At 39.8% G+C, this 27,174-nt stretch overlaps 1 pseudogene; it reads left to right on the forward strand.

The window, feature by feature from the left end:
- Positions 1–9,568: 9,568 nt before the first annotated feature.
- LOC113244331 (nuclear RNA export factor 2-like) lies at positions 9,569–26,628 on the forward strand (annotated as a pseudogene).
- The last annotated feature ends 546 nt before the right edge of the window (positions 26,629–27,174 follow it).

Genomic DNA, 27,174 nt, shown 5'->3' on the forward strand with positions numbered 1-27,174 from the left:
GAAGCAATGCTCAGTGGCGTCTAATCCTTGGCCAGGTCATGAAGGAGGGGAGCTCATTGAGAGGGTGGGCAGTTCAGAGTCATTCACCCCCACAGCTGAGCATTTCTATGCCAGTGGTGCTCTCCTATGTAAAAGTCACATTTTCAATTTTCTCAGCCACTGAACATGGTAGTAGTCAGTTTAGGGTAATCACAGGAGGATCTACTGAGGCTATTCATCTTTATCTCCCCAATCCCTAGCACTTTGCTTGGCCCACAGGAGACACTAAATACCTGTGTATAGACTGAAGTACTACATCTATGATAGAGCAGAAATTTTGGACAGCAGCACCACCATGTTAGGGGAGAAAAGTGAGGATCCAGTAGTTACTTGAAAGGACTGTATGTTCAAAGTCATTTCTGGATACTCACCCAGAACCTTAGAGCATTAAGGTAAGATGGAGATAGGACTATGTCTTTAGCTTGTATCCCATATTTGCCATATGGTTCATGTATGGTGGTAAAGATACTCTACATAGATTAGCACCCACTCTCTCCACAAGGATTTCTCAAGCCCTCCCCACTTCTCTCCATTCATTCCCTTTCTATGTTCTTGTAGCTCTTCGTGTTAATCTTAGAATTTTGTATGTTTATTGGAGAAATTTTTAAAGTAGAAAGCCACCCTCATTCAACAAATAATATTTATTGAGTACCTACAATGTCTCAGGCACTAAATATAATAAACACCAATGTTTCCATGGCTCAGAGTTGAATGTTTTTAACATTTGGGTTTATTTACTGTCTTTTTTTAAAGAATAAAAATAGTACAGAAAAATTGAGGTTCCCTTGACCCTTGCCCTGTATCCATTTACTCTCCCACTTCCCCAGAGGTAGTTCAATCTTGAATGTAAAGTATAGTTTCTAGACCATTTTTCTATCATTATAGATTTATGCAATCTCTGTTTCCAGGAATGACATGGTATATTGTATGGACCAGTGCTCCAGGTGTAAGACTGAATTTCCACATTACTTGGGGTCAACAGGAAGTTCCAGATACCCACCCACCCCACCATAGCCCAAAATTCAAAATCTGCCTTGAATCTATCTGCCTTGAATCCATCAGAACTCACCTAATGACGATGTTTATCCTCATTTTTGCCAGTTACCACAAGAACCCCGTGATGTTCCATGATACCCCTCAACTCCCTCATTTTAACCTCCATAAGGCTGTGACCACATCCCCTCTCTAGTTTACTTCTCACACCCCTTCCCTATTCCTAAAACATAATGCACCCTCAGTAATTCCCCTATATCCTCAACCTCTTCTCTCAATGTGTCCTTTATTGTCATCCCCTAACAGAAACCAGGCTCTCCCCCTGAGGACTCTGTGTCCCTTGAAGCCCACTCAAGAGGAGCGTATGATTTTTTCTCTCCTACCACCATTGTACCACAGAACCTGAAGGCTGAATAAACGTCTTTCTTGCTTCTCTTTCTTGCTTTCTTGCTGCCTTAGATAATTCCTCTCCCACATCCTTGAAAACTGTCAGCTTTTGGCAGTTTGTCACCAACTAGCCTTTATTGTTGTCATCTACCAAACTTCAGTTTCCCATCTCTCCTTATTTCTCGAAGATTTTAGCTCCTGGAACATGGTCACTCTCAATGAAGTAGTACTGTCTTAATTCCTGGTGGGCTCAAGAACCACCATTCTGACACACTGACTCCCTCAGTTCCTTGAACATTTCTCTTTCATGACATTGTCTTTGACCCTATCTCAGCTACTCACTCACATGGCCATACCCTAGGCTCTGTCATAGCAATTTTAGCAACTCCTCCATAATCTCAATTTCAAAGATCCCTCTAACTATCACCTCCTCTCTTTTCAGCTCACTCAGAACCCCACATTCTTTCAAACTCACCAAAATCTCTACTGCATAGATCTTACCAGATTTCATCATCTCTTGCTCCCTTATAGTTTTCTCTCCCTTCTTTCCCCAGCTCAAATATTATGTTCAGTCTTCATTAACACTTGTTTACATATACCCTGTACTCTCCTGCCCCTCTCTCACTTTGTATTGTTTCCCTGGCAAAATCATAACCCTGACTAAACCCAAATACACCTCAAGGAGCTTGAACCCATACAGCTAACCCTGGCTGGAGGAAAATGCACAACCACATGACTAACTTGAACTTGACTAATATGAATTTCAATCTGGCCCCTTAATGCTGCCCGTCAATTACTCAATAGGCCTCCTCTCCCTTAACTTTCCAAATGTTTTAGGTTATGATTTTATACCTTTTCTCACCTCAAATTCCCAACACCACCTCACCACCACAACTTTTCTGTTACTTTCTATTTTACTAGAAAATTGTAGCTATCAAAAGAGAACTTTCACTGACTTCTACCACCACATCACTCCACCTACCCACACCTGCATCTGCATACATAGCCTTCTTGTTGATACCTTCATTAGCCAGAGTTCTCCGGAGAAACAGAATCAATAAGATGATAGATGATAGATAGATAGATAGATAGATAGATAGATAGATAGATAGATAATGTAGGGGATTTATTATAAGGGATTGACTTACTTATGTGATTATGAATGCTGAGAAGTTCCACCATCTACTAAATGCAAGCTGGAGGCCCAGAAAAGCCAGTGATGAACTTCTAGTCAAAGCCTAAAAGCCCAAGAACCCAGGGCCAGGGGGTGGCCATAGGGGATGGGGGGCAGGCAATGGTATAAGTCCCAGTCCGAGTTCAGAGGCCTGAGAACCAGGAGCACTGATGCCAAGGCCAGGAGAAGAAGAATGTCTTAGCTTAAGCAGAGAGAATAAATTTGACCTTTCTCTGCATTTTTTTTTTCTATTTGAGTCCTCAAAAGATTGGATGAAGCCTACTCACATTGGTGAGGACAATTATTTTTACTCAGTCTACTGATTAAAATTCTAATCTCTCCTGAAAACACCCTTGCAGACACACCCAGAAATAATATTTTACCAGTTATCTGGGCATACCTAAGCCCAGTCAAGCTGACACACAAAATTAACCATCACAGAAATTGTCTAATATAAATTAGCCAAAAAATCTTTAATATGAGTGAAATAGAAAAGAATATGCTTGAAAGGATGCCAAAAAAATATCGAGGACCTTTAAAATGTGCTAATATATATAGAATGCTGCTAAATTTTAAATGCTTTTTACAAATAAGAAAACAGTTGTGTCCTAAAATTGACTAAAGACATTTCTGGATTATTTGGGTTGTCAAAATATAAAAAAGAAAACTAAAAAAGATATTTTAAAATCTCAGGAGGAATTAAACTAAGCTACCATAAATAAATTTTGGTAAAGTGGATTTTAGATAACAATGTCATTAAATGAATTAATAAAGAAATAAGTCAATATATGGCATGAAGTAAGTCAAATATTTAAAAGACTGGAGAGAGAATATCATTTCAAAAAGACTGTAAAGGTCTGTAGTACATATTACCCTATTAAGTGTTAAGCCAAGGACTTGTGTAAGTCAGGGTTCTCCAGAGAAACAGAACCAGTAGGATATATTTCTTTCAAAGAATTTTATTTATTTACATTTATTTCAAGGAATTGGCTTATGCAACTGTGGGGACTGGCAAGCCTGAAGTCCACAGAGCAGGCCAGCAGGCTCATGCAGGAATTAATGCTGCAGTCTTGCAACAGAATTTCTTCTTCCTTTGGGAAACCCTAGTTTTTGCCCTTAAGAACTTTCAGGGAAAAAAGTGGGGCACCTGAGTGGCTCAGTTAGTTGAGCATCCTACTCGGTTTTGGCTCAGGTCCACCTCAGGGGCATGGAATTGAGCCCAGCGTTTAGCAACCCACCCTTCCCGCTGCTGAGCCCCCTGTTGGGCTCCATGTTCAGCCAGGAGTCTGCTTGCTTGGGATTCTCTCTCTCCCTCTCCCTTTTCCCCCTACCCCCCCACACACGCTCACGTGTTGTGTTGTCTCTCTCTCTCTCTCTCTCTCTCTCTAAAAATAAATAGATGAATCTTAAAAAAAAAAAGAACTTTTAGTAGATTGGATGAGGCCCATCCACACCATCCAGAATAATCTTTATTTAAAGTCAACTGATTTCAGATATTAACCACATCTACAAATACCACCATGCGAATGTCTAGATGGATGTTTAATAAATAACTGAGTACTATAACCTAGCCCAGTTGACACATCACTTTAAAACACCTTCATCAAGAACCCTCTCTGGAAGACCAACTAAATTCCTTTTGAAATTTTTACTCAAACAATCTTAAGTCTGCTCTAGTGATTTTCAATATACAGATTGCCACACACCATTCTTCCAGTTCAATAAGAATTTATTGAATATCTACAACGTGGTAGGTACTATTGGAGTGTCTGTCCCCAAGAGGCTCCATAAATCTGAGGTTTTGCAGGCAGTAAGTTTATTTGATCTATCATTACCACTTATTACCTTTAAGCAAATGTGTCGGCATTCAAAGGATGCATCTGAATAGACTACTGAAAAAGTTTCACCAATAAGATTTGATAGGTTTCTTGGGGCGCCTGGGTGGCGCAGTCGTTAAGCGTCTGCCTTTGGCTCAGGGTGTGATCCCAGCGTTCTGGGATCAAGCCCCACATCAGGCTTCTCTGCTAGGAGCCTGCTTCTTCCTCTCCCACTCCCCCTGCTTGTGTTCCCTCTCTTGCTGGCTGTCTCTCTCTCTGTCAAATAAATAAATAAAATCTTAAAAAAAAAAGATTTGATAGGTTTCTTGTCTATCAACATATCTTTTAGAGTTCAGCATTAGCAGTCCCTTTACAGTCTCAAAAGTTTCCTCTACTGTGTTGATTGTAAATTTAAGAATGACTTCATTATTATATGAACACAATGAGGCCATATCAGCCCCTCTATATCCTGGCTTTTATATGATATATATTTCTTATCTTTCAAGTCTATACTGTTCTGTTTTTACCTACCCTTTCTTATTTATTTATTCACTTTTACTATACTCATTGGTCTTTGCTAAAAATCACGAAGTGAGACCAAAATAAGGATGTTTGCTGCGTAAAAGCCAAAGTGTAATGGGGATGGTGCAGCCTCATTTTGTTGACCATTTGTAGTGGCATTTTCTTTACGATCTATGTAAGTGAAGTTGCACCTTAAGGTAAAACTATAATTGTTGGTGTATCACAATTGCTGACCTGAGGTTATATGTAACAAACTTTGTAGCCACTCTCTTTCCACGTAATTTTAGTGCTGGTAGCCATGTTTTAAAAAATACTGATACCTGGCCTCTACCCAGCAGTCTGCTGCTAAATATTTAATAACTGCCCTGTAGAAGAGGCTGATATATAGACTTTGTTGATTTTCATGGTATAAATACTCTCATGATGGCCTATTTTATTTTCTTTTTCCTCTTTCTTTTCTTTTTTCCCCATTTTTTATTTAAATTCAATTAATTAACATATAATGTATTATTAGTTTCAGAGGTAGAGGTCAGTGATTCATCAGTCTTATATAACACCCAGTGCTCATAATGCCATCCCCTCACCCTCCTCCCCTCCAGCAACCCTGTTTGCTTCCTGTGATTAAGAGTCTCATATGGTTTGTCTCCCCCTCTGATCTCCTCTTGTTTTATTTTTTCCTCTCTTCCTCTATGATCCTCTGTCTTGTTTCTTAAATTCCACATATGAGTGAGCTCATTAATTGTCTTTCTCTGATTGACTTATTTTGCTTAGCATAATACCCACTAGTTCCCTCCACATCGTTACAAATGGCAAGATTTCATTTTTTTGATGGCTGGGTAATATTTCACTCTCTATATATACAGCATTTTCTTTATTCATTCATCTGTTGATGGATATCTGAGATCTTTCCATAGTTTGGCTATTGTGGACATTCCTGCTATAAACATTGGGGTGCAGGTATCTGATGGCCAGTTTTAACCTATCAATGTGAAATAATGAATTCAATCAGCTGGTAAAATTCCTGAAATTTTTCTAACCAGATCTCATGAGCCGGTAGGAGTTGACTTCAGTGGACCACTGCCTCTACCCTGATCCTATTTCACAATAATTGAATCAAGATAAATTTGTCTCACACAGAGCTTTTGTAAAGTAGTATTTGACCCCAAGGTTTATAACTAGACTCTACTATTTCATAGCAGTGAAACCTTGGGAAACTACCTCACCTTTCTTCATTTGTAACATGGGGATATTAATTGTACTTACTTCCTAGGATAATTATGAGGGTTAAAAGAATTTGTGGGGGTGCCTGAGTGGCTCAGCTATTAAGCTTCTGCCTTCGGCTCAGGTCATGATCCCAGGGTCCTGGGATCGAACCCCGCATCAGGCTCCCTGCTTAGCGGGAAGCCTGCTTCTCCCTCTCACACTCCCCTTGCTTGTGTTCCCTCTCGCTGTCTTTCTCTGTCCAATAAATAAATAAAATATTTAAAAAAAGAATTTGTGTATGACACAGCAGTGTCTAGTATGTTAGTTATTGTTATTCTCTCTTAATTCACTTTCTTCATCTCAGCTGAACTTCTTTGAGAGGATTGTCCAAATTTGACTCTGGCTACCATTTTAATGTTAATCTTTGACTGATTGGTTATCCAAAGCACCCCAGGAATTCTGTGTAGGAAAGAATTTAAGATGATCTTAGATTAAGAATTCAGACTGAGAACAAATAAGAATTTTAATTAAAACAACACGTAAAAGTCATAGAGCATTGCATTTCATTCCTTATCCTAGGCTGGGGTGCAAGGGGGTAGTGAACATTTGATCAGCTAGAAACATTTCCTATTCATCAATATTGTGAACCTAAATTAAAAATGCTAATGACAGGGGCACCTGGGTGGCTCAGTTGGTTAAGCGCCTGCCTTCAGCTGGGGCATTGATCCTGGGGTTCCGGAATCGAGTCCCGTGTTGGGGGGGGGGGTCTCTACTCAGCAGGGAGTCTGCATCTCCCTCTCCTGCTACTCTCTTCCTCTCTCTCTCTCTCTGTCAAATAAATAAATAAGATTTTTTAAATGCTAATGACACACTCCTCAAAAGATGCTTTACTCCATGGATTAGGTACAGGTGTGGACTTAATGGATACTGAAGACATAAATAAATACCTTAAAATGAATTTCTGAAGGATAGATTACAATTTCATATTCACTGTCCATATTATTGAAAAGCTTAATCTCTTAAGAAAACCCTATTTACTTAAAATAAAATTTTAGAGCCCAAAGTCACCTTTGAGATTATTCTTTAATCACTTAAAAGGGAAGGACTTTTGCTAATTACGTCTTAGGTATAAGCAAGTTCTGAATGAGCCCATGGAATTTTCTCAAATATTCTTTGGCTCTCAGTTTTTTAATGGATTTTTAAAATTTGCTGAGAATTTCTGCTAATCAGACTCTAAACAAGAAGAGACTTAGTTAACAGGAAAATAAAGAAAAAATAATACAAGTTTATTTTCTAAATAACATCATTAGACCAGCTTGGAAATGCCCTCCTACAGCAACAAAGCTTATAAAATCTATGTGGTTTATTTAGATAAATGATCCATACCCCCACTTACTGTGTAGGCTACTTAACAGAGTAGCAATTAGGCTCCCAGCTTTGAACATTTTACTCTGTGGCTCACAAATCAGGACTTTCATCTTCTTAAAAGTGTTTTTAAATTACAAAATTTATGTGAAATATCAGGGAGAGAAAGGAAAAGAACCAACTTTTTTTTAAGTTCTATTTTCACACAAGGTACTGTGGGTAGTAATTTCCATATGCTCTCACATGAAGCCCCATGCCAACGATTGACGTTAGGTTATGTAATTCATTAAAGCCTTAGGATTAATACCTCATGAAACTGTTTTTACACACTTCAGTCTGACTCCCAAACTCTTGGCTAATGTTATTAGACCCATGCTGCTTATGAAAATGCAGGATAAAAAGAAAAGAAAATGCAGGATGAATGCAGTATATCTATAAGGGCATTATGTGTTTAGGTATCTGCCTTGTGCATGCTTTTGTGAGCTCCACCAAGAGTAGAAATCAAATATTAGTCATTTTTATATCTGTCACCAAACATTATTCCCCAAACGTAAAAATGCCCATTAAAGTTCTATTGACTGAACTAGTGGCATCAAAAGAAAGTGTTAAGTCTGGAATAACTAGAAATATTTTGACATTACTATATAATTGTATAATTACAAGCCCTATCGGCTTTCTAAAAACTGGCTTTTCAAAACCCATACCAAATTAAGTATAACTTAATATACTATACCATCTCAGAACTTAGTAGATGCGAAATAAGTGTTAGTCTTTTTATGGTGTGTATTTTACACATAAAACACATTTAATCCATATAAAATGCATTTCAAATAATCAATAGCTACATGTGACTAGTGGCTATCTTACTGGAAAGTGTGGTTCTATATTATTCGGTGTATGTTAAATTTTTCATAATAAGATTTTTATTAATAAAACTCAGAAAATAAGAATTTATGTATGATGAATTCCTATAAATATTTCTGCAAGTTTGGAGGCCTGTAAATTATATGAAATTTAAGTGGAGGAGTATTTTTCAAACATAATTTATATTACGAAATTTAAATACAATAAACTTTTAAAATTTAAAAGTGAATAAAAATATAAAGAAGCCAATCATGATTACTCCCCTACTCGGCAATATCAGCAGTCTTCTATGTCTTTATGACTACACAAACACTCACATACACACAAATATAGTAGTATGTGTTGTCTGTCCTGTGTAAGACTGGAGGACATGAGAGGGAAAGGGTTCTATGTCCTGTAAAAAGAAATAGGTCTGGTTTTCACCCCAGTGCTCTCTCTATGCAGACTCACACCTACCATTTATTCTGCTGAATACATTTCTTAATCAGCCTCCAGAGAAATCAAGACACTATTTTCCTTGACATTGCCACAGTTCCTCAGAGGTCAAAGAATAGGGAAGAGGAGGGAAGGAGTACACCAGTGAAATGCAGAAGAAAGAGATATTTGTCTCCAAGGCCTTAGATGGTAACTATCACTCTAATTCTTCTTCCCCAAAAGCTGTTGTCATTTAACTTGTGAAACAACAAACCATACCAGTTGGGTGGCCTGTCCGATATTATACAGATGGCCCACACAATCAAGATTCTAAACTTCTCTAAAAGTGAGGTCAGAAGAGAAAGTCAGATCGAAATTGGGTTGAGAGTTGGTGGTAGTGCTCATCAGAGTGACAGGTGAGGAGGTCACCCAAAGTCAGAACTGCTGATTGGGTCTTTGAAATCTCATTTGGGTTCCAGACCATGGAGATAGACTGTCCTCATTACTCCCCCACAATTACTACTTGATCCATGACTCTGGTCATGGGCCATGTGACTTCCCACCAGACAGTGTGGGAAATACCTATACTGGCCAGACCATCACTTTCTGTTCCTTTTTCTTTCATAGAAGCAGCTTGTGTGAGTACTTCAAGGGTAGCAGGAATATGAATGGGTTCAAGGACCCCTGTGTGTGTGTGAGTGTGTGATGGGCAAGACTGAGTGGGGAAAGAGGTCAATCTTAGGGCCCAGGGTGTTGCAACCCCTGACCTTTGCTTGCTTCTTCTCCCCCCATGGTCCTGCAGATTCAGCTGCTGAAGCAGATAAAACATGACATTATGGGATCCTTCTGTGTGCTGTGCAAAACTCAGCATGACCTCAGCTCCTTCATGGTAGACCTGTGGCTCCAGATGGTGAGTACCTGCTTCCTCCCTCGGCAGCCCCAAAAAGCCACAGTTGGGTAGGGGGTTTAGGTGGTGACTGAGCACTTGGGCTCTTCCCTTTCAGGAGATGCTGTTCTGCTTCTGTGTCAATGGAGTGTTCAAGGAAGGTGAATGTGCAGGGAGCCCCATCCTCTGATGCCCTCCTGCTCCCTCCCCTGCTGGGACCCCTCTGAGAACCCTCCCAGCATCTCTGATCCCTTCCCTTCTCTTCCTATTCCCTCTGTGTTTTTCAGTCCCCACTTACCCCCCCATGACCTGTGTCATTTTAAAACCATCAATTCAATTAAAATTTAGAAGCACTTTCTATAGTTCCAAAAGAAAAAAATTAAAATGTGAGAAGCAAGGAGAACATATATGCAAATAATATCGCAGGCTTTGTACTAATATGCTTACACATAAAGGACTTTGTCTAATCAGGAGTGAGAGAGACAAAGATATCAATGGTTAATTTAATTAAAAAGCAAAATGATTGTCCAATAGATGTCTGCAGAGGCTAAACCACATTGTCTAAAGATATGAAAATCCAGAGATGTCTCAATGAGTGAAAAATCCAATGTATATATTTTTAAATTTTGCAATCACATGAATCACTGAATATATACATATATGTTTATGTGTGTGTATATACATGTATATATGTTTGTGTGTATATATATATAAGACTTAAATATTTTAAGATAGGTAAATACCTATTTTATGCATCTAGAAAATATGCACCAATCTATTTACAGTGAGTATCTTTGGGTCATGGTGAGGAGATCATATAGATGAAAGATGCAGGATGATTTTATTTTCTAAGTACATACTTAATATTATTTAATATTTTGTAAGTAGACAAATTTATTGAGAGAAACACTTAAAAATACAGCTTGGCACTTTATGTATGTGTATATGTTTTTGTCCTAATACTTCCCTCACCCCAAATGTCTACATTATTAAGTACTTATTTCTCTTCAGCTCACTCAGAAGTTGGATGTCTTCTCTCAGGGCATAGAAACCCAGGAAGAGACTGCTGCAAGGAGGGTGAAAAATACTAGAAAGTTCTGGCTGATGCTCTAGAGTCCAGGCCCTTGTCTCTCTTCCCTCCCTTTACAAAGTCTTTTGGTCAGACCTTCAGAGCTACAATTCTGGTCCTGACCACCAGGGGGAATGTTTCTACATAACTTTTTTCCCCCCAAAAGGAAAAGGCATGATTTTTTTTTTCCTACTCTCATTCCAGTATCCTACCAAACTCTGTTTGCTATTTCTTTATAAATTACTGGTCAGACTCTAGTGTGACCTCTCTGAGATAAACTGGAGTTATTTCCTGCGTGTGACTATTTTCAGATCTTTAACTTTGCTCTTTCTTAAGTAAATCTGAAATCATCATCATCATCATCATCATCATCACAGAAAGCTTATTAAAGCTGTGCATGGTGGGATCATGCCCATTCTATAAAGCTCAGTTCCAGTGTCTACATCCCCACATAACGTCTGAATTACTCCAGAAAATTTTCTACATTTTCTTAAGCCTTAGCAACTTCAAGGAGGGCGAAGAGTGGTAATTCTACAGATAAGAGCCTTTTTGTGAGGAATTCTTGAAGGAACAATGTAATGCAGCCCACACAGAGCTTGGCCGCAGCTGACCCTCAGAGTTCTCTTGCTTTGCAGCTACAAATATCTGTGATCCAGTCCTCTTACCTCTACTTACTGCCTCTGTGGAGATCCCTAGGTTGGCAACAGTTCCCTGAGTATTAGGCTGGTAGCCAATTCAGGGAGGCAGTAACAACAGGAAGTTAAGTCTCCTCTGGCTGCCAGGACTCTCCTCTCTATGTCCTTGGGGAAGGAATTATCTGTAAGAACTCCATCTTACTTGTGTGGCCTTGATAAGGATTTAGGGCCTGCTCCTACTTTCTTAAAGAACTGTAATAAGATCTGCCACAAACTCCCAGCTCCAGACCCCACAGTGTCTCTTCACAAACACCCTTTGAAGACAGTGGTGACAGGTCACTGCCTTCAGGTCACACCATAGGTGAGCTGGTCAACATGAGGCATTGGCCTCAGATCCTCATAGAGCTGGAAGGATTCTAGGCAACCTCCCCCACCCTAAGCCACAGCACACCCAGCCAAGCCCTCTTTAGGTGGCCTGGCAGGGGAGTAGCAAGGGCCCAGGCTATTTTTCACTCTTTTGAAGAAATGGGCTGAGTTGGCACTAACACACCCATCCTGGTTCCACATGGAAAACCTCCACTCCTGTGGCTATACTGATACAGCTATGCTGTGACTAAGCTGAGATGTTCCCTTTGGTTGAGGGGAAGTCCTGAGTCATATAATCCTCTCTGGTCCAGGATTTGAGGTCTGAGGAGGATCACTTGGGGAGAAGTATTAGAAATTAACATAATTGGGATGCATACTAGAGGAAGGGAAGGGGCAGAGAACCCACTATTACCCTTGAATTTTCACATCAACCATTCAGGGTATATTGTATTATCCCCATAGAGGTTTCTCTGGGTTTGGTTTATGGCCCATTTTATGATATATTCTGGAATGTTGCATGGGTTGTCATATACAGTGTTTTATGTAAATTAAGGAAATTTTGCTATTCATGTTGTTTAAACCTTCTGTCACTCAGTGAAGTGTATTAAAATTTCCCACCTGGACTGTGGATTTGTCCATTTCAACTTTTACTTCTGTTATTTTTTTACTGTGTATATTTTCTCCATTTATTTCTATCAGTTTTTGCTATGTATATTTGGCTCTATATTAAAAGGTGCATACAAATTTAAAATTATTTTATTAATTTTTTTGTTGAATTAAACATTTTATCATTTGCAATCTCCCCTTTTCTCTAGTAATGTTTTTACTTGAAGTATATTTTTACTCTTATGAATTGTAATACCAGCTTTCAGACACTCTGTGTTTAAGTGGCATATCTTTTGCCATCTTTTTTCTTTCAAATTTTTTATATTTTACATATGTCCCTTTTAAGGAACATCTGATTGAATGATTTTTTTAAAAAACTAGATTCTGGGTCACCTGGGTGGCTCAGTCCTTAAGCGTCTACCTTCGGGTCAGGTCATGATCCCAGGGTCCTGGGATCAAGCCCCGCATTGTGCTCCCTGTTCAGTGGGAAGCCTGCTTCTCCCTCTCACATTCCCCTTGCTTGTGTTCCCTCTCTCGCTGTCTCTCTCTGTCAAATAAATAAATAAAATCTTAATAAATAAATAAATAAATAAATAAATAAACTAGATTCTTTTTAAAGATTTATTTAATTACATGAGAGAGAGAGAGTGGAGGTGGAGAGGGGCAGAGGGAGATAAAGAATCTCAAGCAGCCTTCCCGCTGAGCATGGAGCCTGACTCAGTGTTTGATCTCATGACCCTGAAATCATGACCTGAGCCAAAATCAAGAGTGCAACACTTAACTGACAGAGCTACACAGGTGTCCCTAATCTAGATTTATGATCTCTGCCTTTTAATTTGAAACCTTCAGGCCATTTACATATAACATAATTCCAGATATAATTTAGTTTAAATTATCTTACTGTTTAGCCTACATTTATTTTCCTGTTCTAATTTCCTTTTCCTCTATTTTATGTGTTCAATATTATTATTTTTTAATTATTCAATTTTTACCCATTTGGCTTGGTAGTTTAACATTCTTTTGTCATTTTTGTAGTGTTTACTCTTTGGATTACAACATATACTTTTGCTTTATTACAGTTAAATATAAATTAGTTCTTTTGCATTTCATGGGATAACACTAGTACTTTTCATAGTTCAACTCTATTAATGCCCCTACTAATTTATTGTTATACATTTTAATTATATAATGTAATATATTTGTATAATATAATTATATATATAAATTCTTCAAAGAAATTATCACTATATTATACAGCCAATACTTACTTAGATTTTCCTCCATATTTTGAAATGTCATTATTTTTCATTCTTCTTGCATCTGTGTACCTTCAACTCAGATCATATTTTTTGACTCGAGCATAAATCTTTAGTTGAGTTGGCTGGTGACAGATTTGCTTAGCTTTTGTTTGCATTAAAATGTCTACTTATTTAACTTCCATTTCCAAAAGATAAGTTTTTTATAGACACAAAATTCTAAGTATGTAGTTATTTTACTTCAACACTATGAAGGTAGAATTTTACTTTCTTTGAGCTGTCATTATTTCTGTTTAAACATCATATGTCAGTCTTAATTTTGCTCATTTTAAGATAGTCTGTTGTTTCTCTCTGTCCTCTTTAAATATTTTCTCTCTTTATTTGGGTTTCAACAGCTTTACTATGAGGGACCTGGGTTTGGTTTTCCTCATACCCCATTATCCTTGGCATATATACTGCTTCTCACATCTGTGACTTGATGTCTTATGTTATTTTTCAAAATTTGTCGAACGTTATATCTTGAAATACTATTCTGCACTGTTCTGTCTCCTTTATAGGACTCCAATTAAACATGTTTGATATATTTACTGCATCCCTTTTAAATTTGTTCCATTTCTTTCTATAAAATTCATCATTCTGTCTCTCCATCCTTCATTCTGGATATTTTCTTCAGACCCTTCATTTATTTCTCTAACTCTCCCTTCAGTGTGTCTCATATGCTTCTAATACCATAATTGTTCTTAATTCCAGGTATTGTGTATTTGAGTTCTAGAATTTTCATTCATTTTTTATATTTTTTATATTTTTAAATTCTTGGCTAAAATTTTCAAATTTTATATATTCTTGACAATTATAAGTATGATTATTTAAAGTTTATATCTAATAATGCCATTATCTGAATTTCACGTGGGTGGTTTTTAATGTCTTTTTTCATTCTTTGATTAAAAATCATATTGTCTCTTTTTAAAACTAGTTATTCTAATTTTTTTCGGGGAACTATATGTAATACATTGTAGATTTATTTACTTCAGTCCTAGAATGAAGTTATCTTTCTTCATGAAAAAGATTTTTGTTTGTTTTTCCTGATGAACTGCCAGACAGAAACAAACAACCCCCAATCCCTTTAATCCCACTGGTGGTTGAGATTATTAATCTGGACTTCAGTCTCTTGGGGAACTGATCTAGTTCTAGTTTGCCCTTACTTGCCTGGCATAGTTCTTGGAGGTCCCTGTGTAAGCCTGAGTGGTGTGCCGGGATCTCCTCCCCTTGGAAACTCCACTTTCAACATTTATGTACTTAGCCCTATGACTCTGTAGAAAATCTGTCACAAATCTGCCAGCATTTAAGCATTTTACGTGTCTCCTTAGGAATCATCAATTGCTGCTAAAAGAAATGTAGCCCCAAACATTGAGATTGCCTTCTGGATTTTTTTTCCCTCTGATCTTTGCTCTGTAGCATCTTATGGCATGGCTAGCTCTTTGATACCTTCAAATAATATTTTACTTTAAATGGTTTTTCACACTTTGCTAGTTGTTCTTAGTTGGAAGTTTGGCCCAATTTAGCTCATCTGTCAGTGCTGAAAGCAAAATTCTAAATTTATTTCTTTTTCATGCTTAGTTTGGCATAGTTGTTATTATAATTGCTATCTTCTGCATTGTGCTTTTTCTAATATCTAGAATATAAGGTAACAAGAACAGGAAAACTCATGTAATATGCATTTTATTAAGTTTTCCAGATGGATGTGTCTGGCCAGCGCAGAGTCAGTACCTTAGATATTTTTCTTGTTTTATTGTATTACAAGTGCACGTCATCATCTTATCCTCCCATTTTGACTACTTGCTCCTTTTTCTGAGGCCCTCAGGTCAGTTCCAGCCTTAAGCCACTCTCATATTTCAACCATTCCACTGACAATAGATTCTGGATCCCCACTCCACTGTATCTTCCTGTTCTATATGAATATATTTTTATTAGAGGCAACGCTATTCCAAATATAAATTCAAAAGATAATTGTTTAATCAACATGTAAACTTTTTAAATTTGTGGTGAGCTGGTGAGTAAATAGCCTCATTCCCTCACTCTTGAATAGCATAAAAATAGGTATATATATATATATATATATGTATATTTATAAATATCACTTATAAAAATTTCTTAAAATTGAAAATATTCATATTTTGACCAAAATAACCTACTTATGGGAATTATTACATGGAAAACTATAAAATAAACAGAATGTGTGTATAATCTTTTTCATAATAGTTTATTATAGCAAAACCTTGAATTTGTTGAAATTTGCAACTGTACTGGTAGGTTAAAGTTTGTGACAATTAAGATTTCAACTGAAATGATAATCTAAAGTACAAATTATATGAAAATAATAAATAATTATTTTTATATTTTTAAAATATAAAAAAGATATGTTTCAGATTAATCCTAGTTATTTTTTCCTGAGTTTCCAGCTCAATGAAATTCAACCCTCAGTTCTTGCTTTGGTGAATAAGTGACCTTAGCTTAAATTTCTACAATGTCTTTAAAGAAAAAGCATATTAATTTGGCAAGTGATAAAAATCTATTAAATATTTCTAAACATGCAATGACATCAAAAATTTGTTAAATAAAAAGTGCAGGTTACACATATTTTTACTGTATGATTATATTTAATATATATCTATATGTATAAATGCATAATATGTCTCATAACATACAAACATACAATACCAAATATATTAACATATCTTTCCCCCTCATTTGTTTGTTGAAGAAACTGGTTCATTGCATCCCAATGCTGAAACGAGAACTTAAAAGACTTCATCAGATTCAGGTTTGATGCTTTTGACAAGACTTCTTCACAGACAGTGCCTATAACATTGCTCATGATGTCTGATTGTTGTGTGTGTGTGATATTTACCAGCCATTTATCACCATTGTATAGGTTCCTTACTTAATTATGAGTTTTAAAATGATGATGCTCAAATTCTGTCATGCCTTCTTATATTAGCTAGAATACACTTATAAAGAGAAACTCCATCATCAATAAATTTGCTATCTTTATGTACAGCATATACAGAAAAAAAGAATAAATATTTTATTTTTCCTCTTTATTTATAAATTTTCATAAAACTAAGTTGATTTACTGGCCTTCTCCAAATGTCAACAATAAGGTTTCTTGTTGTTGTTGTTGTTGTTGTTGCTGTTGTTGTTATCATGATGAACTCACCTTTTAACATTTTGATGGGCTTCAAATCTTTTAATAGGATTTTTATAGCAAAAGACTGACAAGATTTGACTTATGCTTTAAAATATCACTCTGCCTTCTGAGTTAAAAATAGATAGTGAGGGAGCATGGGTGAAAACAGAGGGATCAGTTGGAAGGCAATATAATACAGAAGGTTGACGTTGGTAACAACTAGGTTGGTAGCAATAGAGGGGGTAAGAAGTAGCTAGACTTTGGACATATTTTGAGGGCAAGCCAAGAGAATTTTTTGATAAGTTATATGTGGAGTATGAGAGAAAGAAAGTACTCTACGTTAATTCCAAGTTTTGGGCACTAAGCATATGGAATTTCTGGTTCAAATACTTTAGTTTCACTTCCATGTGCCATACAAGGAAAATATCAAAAGTTGTGAGTAGCAGGACTTTTCTGACAGCAGGTCACACAGTGAAAGTAACCACTTCCCAAAGGAGTTAATCCAAGGCCTGTTCATCATCAGTACATCTTGGAGGGACCAGGAATGAATAGATCTCTACTTATAAGCATGCTCTGAGACAATGTGGAGTAATTAATGTACAATGTGCAACACACAAACCTAGAGAATCTTAAATGTTAAAACCAAAGAAAATCTGGTTTCTAACCTTCTAATTGCCTTAATCCTCCCTCCCCCAAAACCACTAGTAATTCTACCAACTGGTACATTGTTTCAGCTGAATATAGTAAAAATAAAATACCCATAGTTACTCTACCTTTGGGAGAGATAATTGAGAAAAATCTCATTTCTGTAGATCCCAGAAAAAACTTCCAAATCTTGCCACATGGTGAATTAGATATGTTGGTGGTAGCAAGTGTGGGGCCCAAAAAAGAAAAACTGTAGGAGTGAAAAGTGTGAAATATTTAAAAAAAAAAAAACCATGTTTGTATGCATACCTGAAGCCACAATATCTGATAAAGTAGACTTTAGAGCAAAGAAAATTAGAGACATAGAGGATATTACATAATGGTAGAAAGATAAATCCGCCAGCAAGACGTAACAATCTTTAATGTGTACACATCCAAACAACTGAATCTCAAAGTACATGAAGCAAAATCTGATGAGGCTGAAAGAAGAAATGACCATACCCACAATTATTGTTGGGGTCTCAACACCACCTTGTTTTCCAGAAGTAATAGAATTACTAGAGAGAAAATCATCGAGAATGTTGAAGAGCTGAATAATACAATCAATACAGTATCTACATGACATATACCAGAATATTCTACCCAACAACAGCAGAATATACATTGTTTCAAGTTTCCATGCAACTTCATTAAGATAGACCATCTCCTGGGCCATCTAACAAACCTCAACAAATGTAAAAGAACTGAAATAGAGTATGTTCTCTGACCGTAATAGAATTAAACTATATATCAGCAATGGAAAGCAAACAGAAAAGTATCTAAACACTTGGAAATTGTAGTTGACATCTATCATTCCAGTTCATTGTTCAGATCCTTGTTATAAAAGACCAGAGATTAGAAACATGAGAGACTATGGACTATGAGAAACAAACTGAGGGCTACAGAGGGGAGGGGGGTGGGGGAATGGGATAGGCCGGTGATGGGTAGTAAGGAGGGCACGTATTGCATGGTGCACTGGGTGTTATACACAACTAATGAGTCATCGAGCCTTACATCGGAAACCGGGGATGTACTGTATGGTGACTAACATAATATAATAAAAAATCATTATGAAAAAAAAAAAGAAATAATTGTCTCCTCTGCTGAAGGACATATCAGGTTGAACAAAAGAAAGCTCCCTCAGGATATTTCAGCATACTGTTGAGAGTAAGACTGGAAGGAGAGGGACAGTTTCGAAGGCTGTTACAACAGTCTCACCTGACATTAAAGCTTGTACTATACTAAAAAAGGAAGTACGGCTTGCTGATGTTAATGAAATCAGTTTGGTAGTTTATTGGATTTGGGAGGTGAGAGAGGTCGCCTATCAGGTCGTGGTGCAGTTGTTAGATTAGAGAGGCCTGAAAGAAGGCAAGATTCAGATGCCTTCCTAGGGTATAACTCATGAATGTTCATACTTCTGTTCTTTATAAATACCACTCCATTTTCTAAATGGTTCTGCATAGTTAACTTCTACTTCAAGATTTCCTCCCTGATTATGCCATCTGTCAAATAAAGCTCCCATATCCAGACAGGTAAAGAAGTTTGCTTTCTGGGGTTTGTATGATTGTTCTATTCAGACAGGTTGACACTTGGCTTGCCCTACCATGATGTTAGGTGAAGATGAGGTACATGGTATGAGACCACTGATGTGTCTTCAAACTTGCATGTTTTTTCTTAATTTTAAGATAAATTTGATTTTAAACTTATTTTTTATTTAAAACAAAAATGATAGCTCTCCTTAAAGAAAAATAAAGGTGGGGATTCTTCCCAGGGTAATTTTGGCAAAGGGAGTCTTCATTATGAACATGTGGGTATGAGCTTCATCCTTCCCATCTTCAGAAGGATGATGGAAACACGGCAATGAGGGATTCCCAGTAGGACCCCAAATAAGACAGTAAGTGATCAGGCAGCCTGTTTTGCATGCAGCAGCCCCTGGGACTTTGCAACTTTTTTGTTCTCCATAGTGTTTTTCTCCTCTCACTGAAAGTGAAGAGTGATAGAACTGGAATAACAACTGAGCAATCCTAATTATAGACCTGGCTTTACTGAGGTGAGAGTATATAGAAGGTTTTGTAGCATTTCTATGCATTCCTGTATATTTATGGGCAGTCCGTTCTATCCACTTCCCCACAGCACTCTCTCTACTTTCCAACCCAGTGTGAAATGGCATGATGAATACCAAGACAGAACATTTCCAGAGAGAGATGTGGAGAACACACAGGATGGAAACCCAGGGGGCTGGTTCAGGATCACAGAAAGTATCCTGATAAAAAATAGGGAATGTCGTAAAAAAAAATAGGGAATGTGCAGGAGGGGCAGATCAAGGGGAGTTGTACTGGTCTCATTTAGAGATGCTAGGAACTTTGTTAAGGACAAGAGGAGTTAACATCCTTGATCATCTAAGTGCAGATTCACACAAACAATTCAAGGGGAACAGATTGACTAAAGGAAGGTCACAGAAAGTTGACTAAAGACAAAGGTGGAAACTACCTCCAAGGATATGGAGCAACTCCTCACTAGATGCTACAGTTTGGCTCAAGCTGAGTGTGGAGGTCTATTCTCTCTAAATTCCTTGTCAGAAAAACAGGTAGTGTTTTCAACACATAGGATTTCCTGGAGCCTTATTAAAGGAAAGTCATTTTAAATATCTAAATTTGATTATTTGGGAGTTAAATATTCAAATGGGGAGAATGGAAAATTAGAGAATCCATGTCTGGCAAAAGAAAAAGTTAAAATCTTATCAATAGTCCCTAGCTTGGAAGCCTTTTAAAGCTCAGTAGAAGGTTGGAATAGAACACCAGGTTGGGTCTGTTCTACAGTCTGAATGCCCTGTTGTCTTCCTTCTCTCCCATCCCTTCTTTTCATCCTTATATTCCTTATGGAATAAAGTATAACAAGACATGGCTAATAAATTCAATCCAAAGCCATTGCAGTGTCCCCTTCACCATGGTCGATGTAAGAGAGGATAGTGAAGCCGGATGAGCAGGCACAAGGAAGAGGGAGAGAGAGCTCAGCACCGGCCACTGGCCTCTGACACTATTGCTGTTGCCTTCAACCCCTGTAGTTCCATTACTTTAAAGATGGGGCTGACTTCTTTATTCAGGATGCTAATGCTGCCTCTGCATTGAAGGATATCAGCTACAAGATTTGTGATGAGGAAAATCAAAAAGTATGTGTTGAGGGGCGCCTGGGTGGCACAGCGGTTAGGCGTCTACCTTCGGCTCAGGGCGTGATCCTGGTGTTATGGGATCAAGCCCCACATCAGGCTCCTCTGTTATGAGCCTGCTTCTTCCTCTCCCACTCCCCCTGTTTGTGTTCCCTCTCTCGCTGGCTGTCTCTATCTCTGTCAAATAAATAAATAAAATCTTTAGAAAAAAGTATGTGTTGAGGATATTACCCATACCTAGTCCCAGTGCAGGAAGACAGGCCAGTGACCAGTCATCTTAAAATGAGAGTTCCTAGTGCTTATCCTACCTCTCCTTCTTGTACTTATCTATCCATGTCAATCCCTCTGCTGTACCCTACTCTGTACAGAATAAATTGGAGCCAGAAGAAATGGAGCAGCTAAAGGTAATGAAAACTCAAGGCTCATTGTGTGCCGACACCCAGACTTACTGCTTCTTCCCCCAGCCCCCAATTTCCCTATCACCATGACAGACCCACAGTGGCTCTCACCATCTTTCTCGACAGCTGACCATGAGCAAATGCTATGATAGCTCTCAAAAAGCTCTTGACCTCCATAAACTCCACTTCAATCCAGGTACAACTGATAGCAGTAATTCTAGGGGTCTGCCTGGGAGGGAGACTGAGGGATGGTAATGAGGGAAAGCTTGGTGCTGTCCCTGGATCCCTCTCAGCCTTCTGATGCCTCCTATCACCTTTTTGAAGAGTTGATGGACCATGATATAGGTATAATCTTGAATTGAAGAAACTGCATGGCTGCCACTCTGCAGATCATTGAAGAGAATTAACCCGAGGTGAGGCTTTATGTCCACTGCTGGTATTATGGTACAGGGTGGAACACATGGGGTAGAGAGAAGATTTGTCTCTGAGGCCATAGATAATAACTGTCACTCTAACTTCTCCAAAAGCTTTTGTTCTTGAACTTGGCACAAGAACAAACTGTACCAGCGAGATGGCTCATCTGACATTATACAGATGGCCCCCATAGTCAAGATCCTGAACCTCTCCAAAAATGAGGTCGGAAGAGGGAGCCAGATCAAAGTTGGGGTTGACAGTGGGAGGTAGTGCTCATCAGAGTGATGACAGGAGGCAGGATAAGATACAAGAGCAGGAGGGAGGGTCCAGGTGTCTCTTTATTCCTGGGACATTTTTAAGGTTTCTTTTCCATATTTTTCAGGTGCAGTCAGCCTGGGAGTTGGGCAAGATGAAAGGGATGAATCTTGAAGAGCTGTGGCTGAAAGGGAACTCTCTGTGTGGCACCTTCCCAAACCAGTCCACCTATGTAAGGTCTGTAGTAATTTCTGTCACCCTTCCTGGGGACCTCTGTACCTTGGGAGCATGACTTACCCCCTCTAGGAGTACCATAGGGCCCTCTCTCCTCTCTCTGTGTCCCTTACCTATGCATAGAGGTCTTTTCCTTCCTATGACCTGCTCACTTGTTCTCCTGGTCTGGGCTCTGTTTCCACACTCTGCACCCAGCTGTCTCTAGCCTTCTCCTGAGAATGCTCCAGGAAGCCTGAGTCCTCCTCTCCAGGACCAGAAGTGACCACCTTGAGCCAGATGCTATGACCTGAACTGACAAGGGTCCTCCAGCCAAGGGCCTCATGCTGAGACAGGCCTTTTTACTCCCTGCTGAGATGGGGTGTCCCTCCTCACCCCAAGAGGAGCCTTCTTTCCCTTGAAACAAATGGGTCCCCTCTCTAATTCCAGACTGCCATGATGGCTTTCCTGCCCCATGCTGAGGGCTGAGGTCCTGGGGGGCTCTTACTCAAGGTCTTCTTTCTCTGACCCAGTGTCAGGAGCTGGGCCCTCCTTGGGAGAAACCAGGGTTTCCTGAGTCAAGAGGCCAGAAGTGGGTGACTGCCAGTGAGCAGAGGGCTTCCTGAGGCAGGAATGAAAGGCAGAGGGCAGAGGTGCTTGAGAAGAGATAACAGACCTCTCAGAGGCACTTCCCCCTCTCTTCCCTCCATACATCACATCCTCCTGACTGGTCCTTCAGAGGAGCCCTGGGTAGCCCTACATGACTATAATCCCTCAGGCTAGGAACTGACTGAGAGAGGCACAGGTGCACTGGGGCCATCAGGATGGAAGGAGGTGATCATAAAAGGCGGCCACAGACCCTCGGCCCCATTCTAACCTGGGGCTTCACCCTCTACTCCTCAGGAAGGTCTTCTACCCTGTGGCTGCCTTGTTCCCCATGACCAGCTCAGATTGAGCTCATACAGGTTATAAAGTTTCAGCCAGCACCAATGGGCCCCCAGCCCAACACCTGCACGTTTTCCATTCCTACCTTGGGTGCCAGGGCCAGCCAAGGAGATGAAGGAAAGGACTGCAGGCAGAGAGCCATTTCCCCCTTCTTCTCTATTCCTGCCGGATGCCCACCACCATGGTAGATCTTCTTTCCCTTCCCTTTGCTTTGCGTTCTCTCCCTCCTTTGTCTCTACTCCCCTGTGTCTCTCTCACCTCTACCCTCCTACCTTCACCCCTTCTTCTGTATCCATCCCACTCCCTCTTCCTCCCTGCCTCTTGGGTCTTGCCTCACTCACCTCCCTGCCCCAACATTCTGGACCATCCCTGGGGGGGAGGTGTCATGGTCCTGCAGAGTGCTGGACCCCTAGTGAGGTCTTCCTCTGGTCTTCCACCCCATTCCCTTTTCTTTCTGGAGCCTTCAGTGGGGACTTGGATGAAGGAAGGGACTTGGGGAGGGGAAGGCAGCCCTGGAGCCTGCGCTCCAAATGTTTCTTCTTGTGGTACTGGAGAAGAGACTCAGGACAGTCTAGGTGGGAGCTACGCAGGAGGAAGGAAAGACAGAGAACCTTTACAACCTAAAATGCAATTCATTTCTTTCTATTTTTGGTCTTGAGGAATGCCATCAGGTTTCCCCACATTGTTACACCTGGTAAGTGCCTACATTCATCATTGTCCCCTCTTATTAACATTGACGACCTCCACACCAGCCCTGAAGCTTTTGGGGACTTACACAGATTATGTTTTTGTATCTGACCTTTGGCCCATTGAGGTATATAGACTCCTGACAAAAGCATGGCTATTCTTCCTGGAAAATGTCCACACACACGCGCACACACGCACACACACACACACACACACACACCCTCACTCGCTCACTCTCTGTCATTACCTATTTACCCAAAGTTGCATATAATAATAGAGGCTTACAGGACCCTCTGTTGAAGACTCCTACTGTAGTCTTGCTGATAGAATTTTGGGAGCCATTTCACATCTGACCTCTGACCCTTGTTCCCCTGCACCTATCCATGCCCCTTTCACCCATTGCAACCTCCGTGGTCTGCACTTCTCATTTCCTCTTCCCTTCCTCAGGATGGTCAGGTGTTACCAACAAGAACTGTAATTGCGTTGAAGCCTCCGAGATAATAAAACCCTGTAAGGTGAGGATGAACCAAGCATGATTTGGGATTTTGCAAGGGATGCTTTGTCTACCACATACTTTCAAGGTGTCTTTTGATTCCAGGAAAGCTATAAAGGATCTGAGACGCTTAAGAATCTAATCCTTCAATGCCTGCTTCAGTAAGTACCCTCGGGACCATGAGGCAGATGAGGGCTGGAATGGGCCACCCAAGCATAGGTCTGCTCATTGAGGGGAGATTTCAAGTCTCCATGGGGGCCCAAACCACAGAGATAGCCTATGGCCTTTGTTCCTCTTCATGTATTACTTGGTCTATGACTCTGGAGACTGATAGGGTCTCCTCAGTGCTTACCACAATGAGGCCTACTTCTCCCTGACCATTCCCTTCAACCTTGAAGATGCAGCCTTGTGTGTATCACAGCTCAGACTCTGCTTCTGGGCCATGTGTCCCCCCGGCAAATACAGATCAGCTCCTGGAAACATCTACACTGCCTGGGCCACCACCTCCTTTTCCTCTTTTTTTTTTTTTTTTCCTAGAAACAGCTTGGAAGAATACTTCAAGGATAGCAGGGATATTAAGAAGGTCAAGGACCGGGGCGCCTGGGTAGCGCAGTCGTTAGGCATCTGCCTTCGGCTCAGGGCGTGATCCCGGCGTTCTGGGATCGAGTCCTACATCGGGCTCCTCTGCTGGGATCCTGCTTCTTCCTCTCCCACTCCCCCTGCTTGTGTGTTCCCTCTCTCACTGGCTGTCTATCTCTGTCAAATAAAAAAAAAAAGAAGGTCAAGGACCTTGGTAAATGTAAAAAGCAAGAAGATCAGCATGGGAAAGAGGGCATGAAGGGAGCATATATAGGGGCCAAGGGCCTGACCTTTCCTTCTCTTTCCTGCACAAACCTGCAGGTTCAGCTGCTAAAACATACAAAGTATGACATTTTTTACTCCCTCAATATGTTGCCCAAGACTCAGCATGACCTTAACTCCTATGTGGCAAACCTGAGCATCTAGATGGTGAGCGTGTGTTTCCTCCCTTGGGCAGACCAAAAAAAGTCAGAAGTGGGTAGGAGGTTTAGAAGGATACTGAGAGGCTTAGTAACTGTTCGCCCCTTTCAGGAAACAATGCTCTGTTTTTATGTCAATGGGATTTTTAAGGAAGGTACGTATCTGTAGTGTCCCCTCCCCAGATACCCCACTATGTCCTTCCCCTGGTTGAGCTACCTCCCAGTTCTCCCAGCTTTCCAAGTTGCTCCCTTCCCTTCCCTTCCCTTCCCTTCCCTTCCCTTCCCTTCCCTTCCCTTCCCTTCCCTTCCCCCCTTCCCTTCTGATTCCCTTTGTGTTCTCCCATCCCCACCTTGCCCCTAGACTATTCTGGTCTGACATACATCCATGACTTTCTGACCCAACACAGCTCACATGTTAGAGGCACAAGCTGTGGCATTTTATAGCTCTCATCTCAGTTCCTCACTCTGTGACCTTGGGCCAATTATCTAACCTTTCAATTTCCTCATTTACAAAACAGGCTAGTAATACCCTTATCTTGGGCTGCTTTAAAAAATGAATCAAGTGAACATGTGTTTGTCAGAGGATCTGATACATGTTGGGGGTCCTATCCCTGGGAGTTGATTATCCCTTTTGTTACCCTCTCAGTCCATGAAGCCCCCTCCTATCACCCAGTGAAAAATTGTCCCTGTCTGGCTATCATCAGGGTACTGCAAGACTATCAAGTAAGTCCCTGAAAGGAGAATACTGCTTGTGTGAAAAATATGTACAACTCTAAGGGGATATTATTGTTTGTTGTCATTGAAGTGGAAGGAAATTCTCAAGGTTCTGTCCATGCTTTCACTCTGACCTTCATCTTGACTTCTGATAACAATTCCATGTAAGTGCTGTGTTGTGGGTGAAACATGGGAACAAACACCCATCCCAGCTTGAGGACAGTGGTGTAATAATGTAGTGGTACAGCCTAGAGGTTTCCTCAGTGGAAAGCCAAAAGGTAGACCTAAGAAGAGATCTAGGTTAGTAGTTAAGAGTGTGGACTCTGGAGTCAGAATACCAGATTCTTTTCCTGACCTCAATACTCACTAGCTAGCTGAGTGACCTTGGTCAAGTTATAACACCTCAGTGACTCACTGTCTTACTCTTAAAATGGGGATTGGAGTGTCCATTCCTTGTGCCTCTGTAAGGGATAAATACATTAGAATTAAATCTACAAATCTAGTGAAGCTGGTAGACAGTCACTCCAAAATTGGGCTCTCTGGGCAGTCAGAGGTACCAGCCAAGGAATCCAGGGGTCAGGCACAGTAGGAGTATGGAAGGAATCTGGCTGTTGGGTGGCAATGGGAGCAGGATGGATTTTGGGGGTGGAGTTGTCCATTTCTCCAGTTGTCTAAGGGTCCAACTTTCTTCTAGTCTGTGCATTGTGATTGATGAACTGATTGTGGAGAATGCCAGGACCAAAGAAACTCAGAGCACCTTCTCCATTCCAGTGCCCTCACCCTCCACAAGCTACATGCCTACCTTCTCCCAGAAGCAGCAGGAAATGATGCAGGCTGTCTCTACTCAGTCTGGGACAAACCTCCAGTGGTCTCAGAAGTGAGTGTTTAGAGTCTCTAGGGATAGGAGGGAGCTTAGAGGAATGAAGGAGGGAAGGAGTGAATAATAGGAGCTTGCAGTTAATTTGTACAAAATAACTATTTGGATGTTGTGCTTCCAAAAATGCAAGCTCATGAAAAATATATATTAATTTTATTGTGATATATGTAAATAATTTTAAAACAGTATAATGTTCAGATGACATGAGCATGTATATGTAAAATCCTAAGGAAAATACCAAAAAGCTATTAGAATTAATAAACAAATCCAACATTGTTTCTGGATACAAAATCAATATACAAAAATAAATTTTATTACTATACACTAGTAATGAACAGTCAGAAAATGAAATTAAATAAATAATTCCATTTATAATAACGTTGAAAAATAGCATACTTAGGAAACAGACCCATAAATACAGATAACAAATTGATGGTTACCGGAAAGGGGGGGTGGGGAGGTGGTCAAAATGGGTGAAGGGGAGTGGGAGGTACAGGTTTCCAGCTGTGGAATGAAGAAGTCACAGGGATAAAAGGTACAGCATAGGAAA

This window comes from Ursus arctos, chromosome X, assembly GCF_023065955.2.
Source record: "Ursus arctos isolate Adak ecotype North America chromosome X, UrsArc2.0, whole genome shotgun sequence".
Taxonomy (NCBI): domain Eukaryota; kingdom Metazoa; phylum Chordata; class Mammalia; order Carnivora; family Ursidae; genus Ursus; species Ursus arctos.